Below are 10,683 nucleotides of genomic sequence, written 5' to 3' on the forward strand. Positions count from 1 at the left end.
CCCTCCGATTCTCTATCTTTTTGGCCTCCCGTTTCCCGGGTGTTGTCCAGCGTGGGCTCTCCCATGTCGTCCTCATGTAGAAAAAGTGGTTATGGGGTCTTTTTCCTTTCTTGGTTTGGTTTTCTTTTTGGTTCCCTGGCTATCTCTGGTTCTGTTTTCTCCATTGCACCTCCTGAAACCCTTCGTCATCTTCCTTTGCCATCGTTTCCCCTACCCTTCTCTCCGTAGAGGGGTTCTCTTTCTGGTTAAGGGGGCATGCCAAGAACAAGTGGCCATATTCATGGCTTTGGTGGCACCTAAAAGATATGTGTTCGTAGTCTAAAGGTTGCAGCCATATCTCATTGTGATATCCTACTCTATATAATCTTGGAGTGGCTCGGTAATATTCATGTAAACACAAATCTTGGCATAGGAAGTGTATCTGCCTTTTCTTGTTGAATCTGCCACTTTAACAAAGGTTCCAATAGAGTTCCTAATTCCTTCTAAGATATCTAGATCCTAGAAGTCCATTGGTAAGCCGAATAGTCGAACCCAAATTGGGGCAGCCAGGAGTTTCTCCTGATCTGGGTTGTAGCATTCTTCCCAATGCCTAATGAAGAGTCCTACATTGTTGAAAAAATATGGCCCATCTTCGAAAACCCTTTCTTTGTCTTCCAGATTTGAGAAGATCACTGTGAAAAATCCCTATTCCCAAAGCTTGAGATCAATGTGGCCTTTTGGTTGCCATCTTTGTTGGATCCATTTAATCAACTCTTTCTCTGTCGGCCATGCCCCGATGAACTTGCAGATGAGGGCATGATCCTTCATGTATTTTCAATATTCCTCTAGTTTGTTGTTCGGGATAATGAATCTTGGTTTTTTGGTAGCTCTTGGCAGGCATTTTCCTCCCAAACCTGCTTGCCATTTTGCTCCCAAGACAGGTATTCCTTTGCCTCTTCCTCCATTGCCGCCGGTTGCTCCATTTTGGATCAATTCTCCTGCTGAAATGTTCCTATAGAAGGGGATCGCTCCTTGTTGTGCTCTACAAAAACCCCCCATTTCATACAAATTTTATTTTCATAACTATAATATGAAATGGGTCCCTTTTAGAATTAAATTGGTATCAACTTAGTATTTTTCAAGAGGTCCGAAAATAAATAAAACATTATAAACCTTTTGATAAATCACATAAGAAGTCTTATAATAAAAAATGAATAATCCCTTATTATTGCGATAAAGCGATCGCAAGATCGCATATCGCAATAACAAAGGATACATAACAAAATGCCCATTAAGTTTTCCCTGATGCGACAATACATGAATGGTTATCGAATATCGGCAATGGCAAGCTATCATAACAAAAGTCCCTTTTCACTCCGATGCGATGCGATATCGTTGTCGGTGCTTGGTGGTCGGGGATGTACCATGCATGCATTTCAAAGCCCTAATTTTTAACTCCTGATGCGACTTGGTGATATCGCTATCGGCAATCGGGGATTCTGAAAGGAACCAATATAACAACTTAAGCTTTCCCCCGATCGCCGATTGCGATAAAGCCAAAAGCGTAGATTTCAAGAAAGATTGGTAAAGCTGGGATATCTTATGGTTATTTAGTATTAATGGCCTTTCTTTTCCCGATAGCGATTCACTTGCACTCAACCACGAAAACATCGAAGCCACGCTTAAGTGAATCATTTGGCCAATAAACAACATAATGAGCATTTAAAGGATTGACAGGTTTAAACGACCATTTAATGAAATAGTAAGTCTAAAATCTCTTCGGAGATCGCATTCGTGGCCACCTTAATTCAAATCCTCCACTATTCATTGATTGATGTATCTTGTTCTTCTTTGGTTTGTGCTATCAATTCTCCACATTACGTTCATTTTCACTCCTGTGCAGAGTTCTTCCGAAGCAGTAAATTCAAGCAGAATGGGGAAGAAATCTAAGAAGACCGCAACAGCTTCCACTTCGCCAGCTACAAGGCAACCCACCGCCGATCCAGGAACAAACAGAAAAGGACTGATATCCGACACTACATGTCTAGGGCACCTATAATTTTATTGAGGCTGAAGAGCCTGAGGTAACAACAGTGCAAGCCACAACAGACACAACTCGGAAATATGATGCTACTTTAAAGGACTTAGCCGACTCTTTCCTTCATCGGATAGCAGCCTGGGAACAAATTCTCCCATATACATATGTGGTGAAGCGGGCAATTGAAGAAATCCCAATTACAAACATAACATTTTGCACCATGGATGGGAGAGTCTTTGGTTCATTTCAACCTGATGATTTGAGGAAAATGTACCATTTGCCTGTACTGGAGAAGAAGTACAACAAGGCCTTCTTGGAGAAATTCAGAAATGAGAACAAAATTGAATCTGAACCCATTCGGGATTGGAGGCAAAACACAAGCATGAGTCTTCGGGTAAGTACTCTGTCAATTCTTTGTGTTCTCCTTATTGTTATGCGGGGATAATGATGTGTAGATTGTGGGGGTTACATAATTCCACAAATTTCACTATAGAGATGGATCCTTTGATGGAGGTGGCATGTAATAGTGAAATAATAGATTGGGCAACTATATTGTCTGATAAGCTAGCGACCGCAGTCCTTGAATTTAGAAACAAATCCCGCATTACTGAAAGGGTCATTCCCCCATTCTACTATAATTCCTATATCTTGGACACCCTATGTTTTAATTTTGAGTTTCCTGTGCTTCGATGGAGATGGACTCCACAAGACCCCATGCCCATTCATATATACCATCAGAAGTTATGGAAATCTCACTATAAGCACCATTTATATCAAGTTTGCAATGGTTTTATGTTACCCATTCACTATTCCATTTTTGATAAACCTGCTCTTAATATTTCTTACCAAGCGGGGGTGGACCTGACATCCGTAGGAAGATGGTTCAGAGAAGAAAAATTCACCTATGTAAGAGTTTTCGGCAGCCAATCCAAGCCTCATGTCCTCCCTTTGTACATACCTGATAAACTATTAGCCAGGGAGGTAGCCTATCAGATTACATCCGAAGGAGTTACACAGACTCTAAAGAGAAAAAAGAAGCAGGTTTGGCCTCCTTTTCCTCTAAGATGCAGTGTCTACGCTTTGCATGACTTTAAACATGCAAAGAAAGAGGCTAATAAGATCAAAGCACTAAATCTAGCCACTCTTCCTAATAGGCGATTTGATCCAAACAAAGTCGCCTACAATGCACTTGAACAGGCAAAATTAACTAAATTTTATCATAAAGAAGATATGTTTGATGACCTGTTCTCCTCAGCCGAGTCAATATTCCAGGTTAAATCGCTGGCTAGAATGAAGTATCAAGATGACGGGTTAGTTGAATTTAACAGACTTAGAGAACAAAGGTTGTAAACTATGCCTCTATATCTGTTGGCAACGACCCCAACAACAGAATCAGGCGAGCATGAGCAGCGACTCACTAAGGAACCTCCTACTACATAAAAAGAATAGGAGGAAGTGCAGAGAAGAGAGCAAGAGGAAACCCAAGGAAAAGAGCAAGAGCAGAGCAGCAAAAAAGTGAATGTAGATGCCTAGATTGACCCAAAATTGCTCCAGGAATGGCAGCAATTCGACTCAATCATAAGCAATCTTGAGAGCTCGAAGGAAGTCGAAACATCAAAAGAGGCTGACACACAGGAGACAACATCTAAACAAGTTCAAAGTGGAACCAGCGGCCTACCCAGTTCTATAGGAATAGAGATAATTCCTAAGGATCCCTCCGATCAGATTGTTTTGCAAGTAGAAGAAATTCCTCCATTGGATGTCTTTTACAGCCCAAAGCACAAGGTTGTAGTAAAACGGCAGTGGAAAAGGAGAAGGACTGATCAACCTTCCCTATTCCCTGAACAAACAGTGACGGGCAACGTTGTTTGGAAGGAGGAGTTTGATCCCTCTGATGACCTAACAAAACTGTCCCAATATGCTGGAGCCTATTCGGCAGCCACCATAGACAAGGCATCATAGGTTAGTACTATACTTCAGGCATATTATTTTATAAAGACTGGGCCAATTATTCCAATTTTGATAACGAAGCTTTTATGTGAATGTGCACTACTGCCTTTGTTTAAAAGTGTTTCTACGTCGGAAGAAGGAATCCAAATAGCGATTGATATTGGGAGTGATTTGCAGCTCATATGGTACTATTATCTATGTCTGAGTTCATTCCTTTTATGTGAATTGTTGTTTGATCGCTCTTGCTATTATCAGATATATGCATGTGTTTTAACAACACTCTTTACACTTTCCACTACTGGATGTTTACAACATGCTTTTCTTTTAATCATACATGTATCGGTAATATAAAAGGATAGGTGTAATAATGTGTTAATCACTTTGTTCAACTATTTGAACAAAGTAATCATTAAGTAAAGGAATGTCTATGTTTATTGCTTAGAGTCATCTATATGCCTATCAATGAACAGAGATCATCAAACGTTGCACCTCAAAGAATAGAGGCCTCCCGGGATAGAATAGTTATTTATATTTTCGCTGATAGGTTAAGTCATCCATTCACTATCATTTATTAGAAATCAATCACTCATCCATCCCCTTTTATTCATTATTGGGAAACTGGTCCCATTATATCCAGTCGGAGCCACCATTCCAAACGAAAAAGGAGCTGTATTAAGGTCCAGACCAGGTGGTTATCCCCCAATGTTGATACAACGATTGTCGGGGCATCAACATGTTTGGCACTAGAAGGAGGGTATGAACTATGAATGGCGAGCAAACCCAAATCTACAGACCATTCTCAGAGTAAATCTCCCTCCACTTCACCTCGTACTTCCCAATTGCATGCTGGTTCTCCAGTATCCAAGCAAGAAGAAGAGGAATCAACTACCACTGCTCTTACCCACCATACTCCAGAACGATTAAGTCCTGAGTCCCCTGAAGTTCAGTTACTCATCTAGAAACTTCAAGGCTTCTCAATAACACCACAGAAATCTAAAGTATCTCAAAGCAGTGAGACTTCACAATTCGATTTACCTCATCCACTCACTAGACTTCAGAGCGAAAAACTCGGTATTGAACCTACTGAGTTCCCTTTACCTAAAAGGAAAAGGGCCAAGAAGAACACTGAAGGATCTAACAGTGAATCACTTTCATCCACATCCTCCATCTCATCTTCCCCTATGCGAAGTCAACCATCCACCCATTCATTACATATTGTTGTTCATCAGGGATTAGGAACTTCAACATCCCAACCTGCGCAATCCTCAATATCAACTCCTTCCCAAACATCTGGAATTTCAACAGTAGTATCATCCACTACTGGTGTTACAATGGCAGATCCATGGACCAAGCCTCGTGAGGTCAATATGTCTGCACCATTACATGAATTCCCTGATGCTCCTGAAAAATGGCTACCCAAATTTAACCCAGATGATGGAACACAAGCCGAGGAACATATTAATAACTTCATGTTATCAGTGAATCTCAAAGGAGTAACTGAGGAAGATGTTGTAGTTAGGATTTTCCCTTATACTTTGCAAGGATCAGCGGGATCCTGGTATTTTTCCTTGCCATCTGGTTCCATTACCATTTGGACCACTTGCCAAGAACAATTTCTCACTAAATATGGTGATGATAGATCTTTAGCCACATTAATAAATGATCTCTCCAATCTTAGGATAGAGCATAGGGAACCGATTAAAGAATTCAATGCGTGATTTAATATACTCTTAAATAAAATCCCAACGACCTCCAAACCAAGTGAACAAATCAGAAGCGAATGGTATATAACTGCCCTACTTTCCAATATAGCTATTTTTGTGGACAGGGCTACAAAACCAACTTTAGCTGAAAACATGAAATAATCACTTGTTGTGGAGAAACGTATTAATTCTCTAGAGAAGAAAGTTGCTCTTGAAGATAGAAAAGCCAAAAAAGTTTCTTTCAAAGATGATTCAAAGAAGAAAACTAAAAATCCCTATGATATGGAAGGTCTGCAAAAGGTCCTTAACACATTGTCAAATGAAATGGTTGAAATAAAAAAGAAAGTAGTAGAAACCTCAACTAAAAGGCCCTTTAGAACTTTCAAGAAAATTGAATCAAAACCACTAAATGTTATATCTAATGCGGATTCAGACCCTGAAGAAGAAGAAGTGGAAACAATCTCACCAACTGATGATGAAGAGGAAGTTGTTGAATGCCATGGAATGTGGGATTTCATACTGCCTAACTTCGATATAGAAAATGAAGAAGAAGCTTTTCTTGTCACCACTAGGAGTAAAGGTGCCCCTGAACTCGTCCAGGCAGCTTCAAAGAAAAGAAGTGCAGGTGCCACAACATCAAAGGAAAAGGTATCCACAAGGAAGTTAGCTGCAACGATTCCCCAAAACCAACCTTCAACCTTAAATATGCCTTCAACATCTAAAACATTAGTAGTATCCGATTCAATGGATTACAATATCATTGATGATATGAAGAAAACTAAGGCAAACATTACCATGTTTGAACTTAGTAAACTAAAACATCAGCAGAAATTGCTTCTCAAAGAATTGAATGCTATTCCTTCCTCACCTCTTCCCAGTGCTAAAGATGCAAATGATTCAGGACAACCACCTTCTAGCAGGATCGAAGCTACTGATACGATTCTGATCGGAGACAGATCCAATTCCCATACTCCTCCATTCCTATTAACCTATGAGATTTATAATCGTAATCTGCACAATTGTTTGATTGATTCAGGGGCATCCTCAAATATAATGCCAACTTCGGTTTCTTCCAAACTGGACATTGAACCCCAGAAATATGCAACTCACATTGTACAACTAGATAGAACCAAGGTACAGGTTGTAGGAGAAATTAACTCTGTAACTATCAGGTTATCGGCCGATCCGCGAGTAGTTCAAAGAATTGATATCCTAATCGCCGATATACCTGAATTTTATGGTTTAATCTTAAGTAGGGATTGGTCCGAGAAGCTCCATGGGTATATTTCTACCGATTGGTCCCACATGTGGCTACCCTAAAATGGAAAGCCAAATCAAATAAAAATCAATCGGGAAAAGCACATGACCCACACTGTCACAGAGTTCGAACAGGAAAATCAACCCATAGCATTTAATAACAATATCTTAGGGAATTATTCGTCAGAATCATTCTTTGGCAACTTCACAGCCCAACCATCTCCTTTCTCAGTAAAAAATTTTACATCTCAGATCGAAAATTATTCACAAACAGATAGGTCAAGATGTTTTAATGATACTGAGAACACTGTAAATAAAACTGTTGATAATTATTTATTTTGGTCTTTATATTTTGATGGCTCTAAATCCAATGAAGGCTCGGGAGCAGGATGTATCTTGGTTAGCCCGCAAGGGGAATAAACAATGTTGTCCTGTAGGTTAGAATTTGAATGCACAAACAACACAACCGAGTATGAAGCCTTAGTCCCAGGACTATAGAAAGCGATTGGCCTTAAGGTGCAATATTTGAAAGTGTTCGGCGATTCTGAAATTATTGTCAAACAGGTGAGAAATATGATTCATTGTCCTTCAAATCACCTCAAGCATTATCAATCACTAGTGCAAGAACTCACCTCGCACCTTTCAGCATTCAATATCTCTTCCATTCCCAGGTCTCAAAATTCGGCAGCTGACTTGTTAGTAAATGTCGCTTCCAAACTCCTACCTTCCGAAGATTATAGCCCAGATAGATTTTCAGTACAATTGCTTTTTAGGCCGTCAATTCCTGACAATGTCACTAATTGGAGAGTATTCAATCACGATGAAGACATTTTACAATTTTTTACTTCTGAAAAGTCCTATGATGATCAAATTATAGAGGAAAGCGATCATAATCTTCAGATGAGAGAAAAGCATGAGGAAAACTCAATACCGAAGCCTGTGGTGAAGCTTGAGGATCTTTATGATATTAAAGACAGGTTTAAACCTGTGATCAATACAAAGCTCCATAGTTCCACCTTGGGGTTTGAGTTGATTAATCTTGGCCCCGAACAAAATCCTCAAAATATTAATCTAGGATAAGGACTTTCTCTGGAAGAAAAAACGACATTCATTAGACTATTAAGAAAGAATAAACATGTCTTCATGGAAAATTTTAGGGGCTAATCTTCGCCCAGTGGGCTAATTTTCCATGATTTTTCCACAAAATGATTCGCCAATTTCCAATTTTTATAAAAGACAATTCGCCCAGATTTTAGAATATAAAATTATTTTACCTTAAAAATCGCCAACATTATATAGAGGCTACATATATAATCATTATAAATTTGAATAATTTTACAAATATATCAATAAACATTTTATAGTTTGCATATTAGGGATTAGTGAGATTCGCCAATGTTTGAAACTTCAAGAAAATTTTCCATCCTTAAAATTTTCCTTGCATGTCTTCGCTTGGAAGTATGATGATTTAAAGACATATGATACTTTTATCATCCAATATACCATTCCAATGCTTGCAGAACAAAAACCAGTTCAACAAAAGCTCAGGAAAATACATCCGAACCTAGAGAGTCAAATTAAATCTAAACTTAATAAACTCTTAAAGGCCAAGATTATTTTCCCCGTTTGACACTCAAACTGGGTCTCTAATATGGTGCATGTTAGGAAGAAAAGTGGCGATATCAGGATTTGTATAGATTTCAGAAATTTGAATAAGACAAGCCTAAAAGACAGTTTCCCATTACCTACTATGGATCAAATACTTCATTCAGTAGCAGGCTCTGAATTGATGTCCTTTTTAGATGGCTTTTCATGATATAACCAAGTTTTGGTCCATCCTGATGACAGACTTAAAACTACATTCAGAAAAAAATGGGGAACTTATGCCTATCAGAAAATGCCTTTCAGACTCATTAATGCAGGAGCCACCTTCCAAAGAGAGATGGACGTAGCTTTCAAAGGATTGATTAATAAAACAGTAGTTGTCTACTTAGACGATATTACTATATTTTCTAAAAAGAGAACGAATCATTTGCATGATTTAAACCAAATCTTTCAACGCTGCAGAAGGTACGGTATTTCACTCAATCCTAAATAATCCTTCTTTTCTCTTGATCAAGGAAAGCTTTTGGGCTTTATTGTGTCCAAAGATGGCATTTATATTGATCCGAGTAGGATTAAAGAGATCTCTGAAATCCCTTTTCCTCATAATAAAAAATCCATGCAGTCAGTTTTAGGCCAAATCAATTTTGTCAAAAGATTTGTTCCTGACTTTTCCCACATCATTTTGCCACTACAAACTATGATTAAGAAAAATTTAGTGTTTAGATGGGGATCAACAGAAAAGAAAGCGTTTGATTTAATCAAACAATCAATAATCAATTCCCTCGCTTTAAATACTCCAATTTTTTCTAATCATTTCACATTGTATACTATCGCATCTGATTTGTCTTATGCAGCAGTACTCACTCAGATTAATGATCACAACTTGGAAGCACCCATTTCATTTTATAGTTCAAACTTGCAGGGTGCTGAACTGAATTACTCCGAAGTAGAAAAACAAGCCTTTGCTGTATATAGAGTTGCCAAACATTACAGACCCTTCCTTTTAAAAGCCCATACAAAAGTCATAGTTCCTTTTTCTGTAGTAAGGAAACTATTAATCAAAAAGAATTAGGCTAAAAAAGGGCAAACTGGGTTACAGAACTTCAAGAATATGACTTGGAAATCAAGCCAGTAAAGATTGTTAGAGGCCAAGGTTTTTGCAGGTTAGTGGCAGGAGCATCCAACATTCAACAACCAGGTGATACAGAACATTTCGAAGAAATCAATCAGATAAGTATTACTGATTCTGAATCACAATATGCAGACTTGATATTTTATTTGAAAAATGGATATGCACCTCCTAACCTGTCTTATAAAAGCAAGAGGGCCATTAGATTGAAAGAAATAAATTTCACAATTGCTGATGATGTACTTTTTAGGTAAAATTATGATTCAATCTTATTAAGATGCCTAGAAAAACCTGAAGCACAAAAGGTTTTGCAGGAATTACATGATGGACCAGCAGGAGGACATTTTGGAGCTGACACAACAACCCACAAAATCATTCATGCTGGATATTATTGGCCCACCCTGTTTAGAGATGCTCATGAATATGTAAGGAAATGTCGAAGTTGTCAAACTTCTAGTGGAAGACAAAGAAAGCCAGCTTTCCCTTTGCAACCAGTAAACATTGAACAACCATTTGAGCAATGGGGAATGGACATCATCAGAGAAATCACTCCACATTCTTCCAAACAGCATAAATATATCCTTACTGCCACGGATTATTGTATTAAGTGGGTTGAATCAATTCCGTTAAAGACAACAAATTCTGAGGCAATCATAGAATTCATAGATCAATTCATCATTACCAGGTTTGGTGTCCCAAATGCTCTTGTTTTTGATAATGCATTTTACTTCTCTGGCAATGCTATGTTTGATTTCGCTATTAAAAGAGGATTTAAATTGAAATATTCTGCTAATTATTATCCTCAAGGTAACAGTTTAGCATAATATACCAATAAAAATTAATCAAGATTATTAAGCGAACTATCGAACAGAATCATAAAAACTGGCATAAATCTTTAATATTCGCACTATGGGCTGATAGGATAACACAGAAAGCTTCCATAGGTTCTTCTCCATTCAATCTTGTATATGGAAAAGAAGCAGTGCTACCAACAAATCTTGTCCTTCCTTCTCTAGCCCTAG

Source organism: Pinus tabuliformis, chromosome 4_2 (genome assembly GCF_031772625.1).
Source record: "Pinus tabuliformis cultivar Carrire ecotype Pingquan chromosome 4_2, CPIR1, whole genome shotgun sequence".
In the NCBI taxonomy this organism is placed as follows: Eukaryota; Viridiplantae; Streptophyta; class Pinopsida; order Pinales; family Pinaceae; genus Pinus; species Pinus tabuliformis.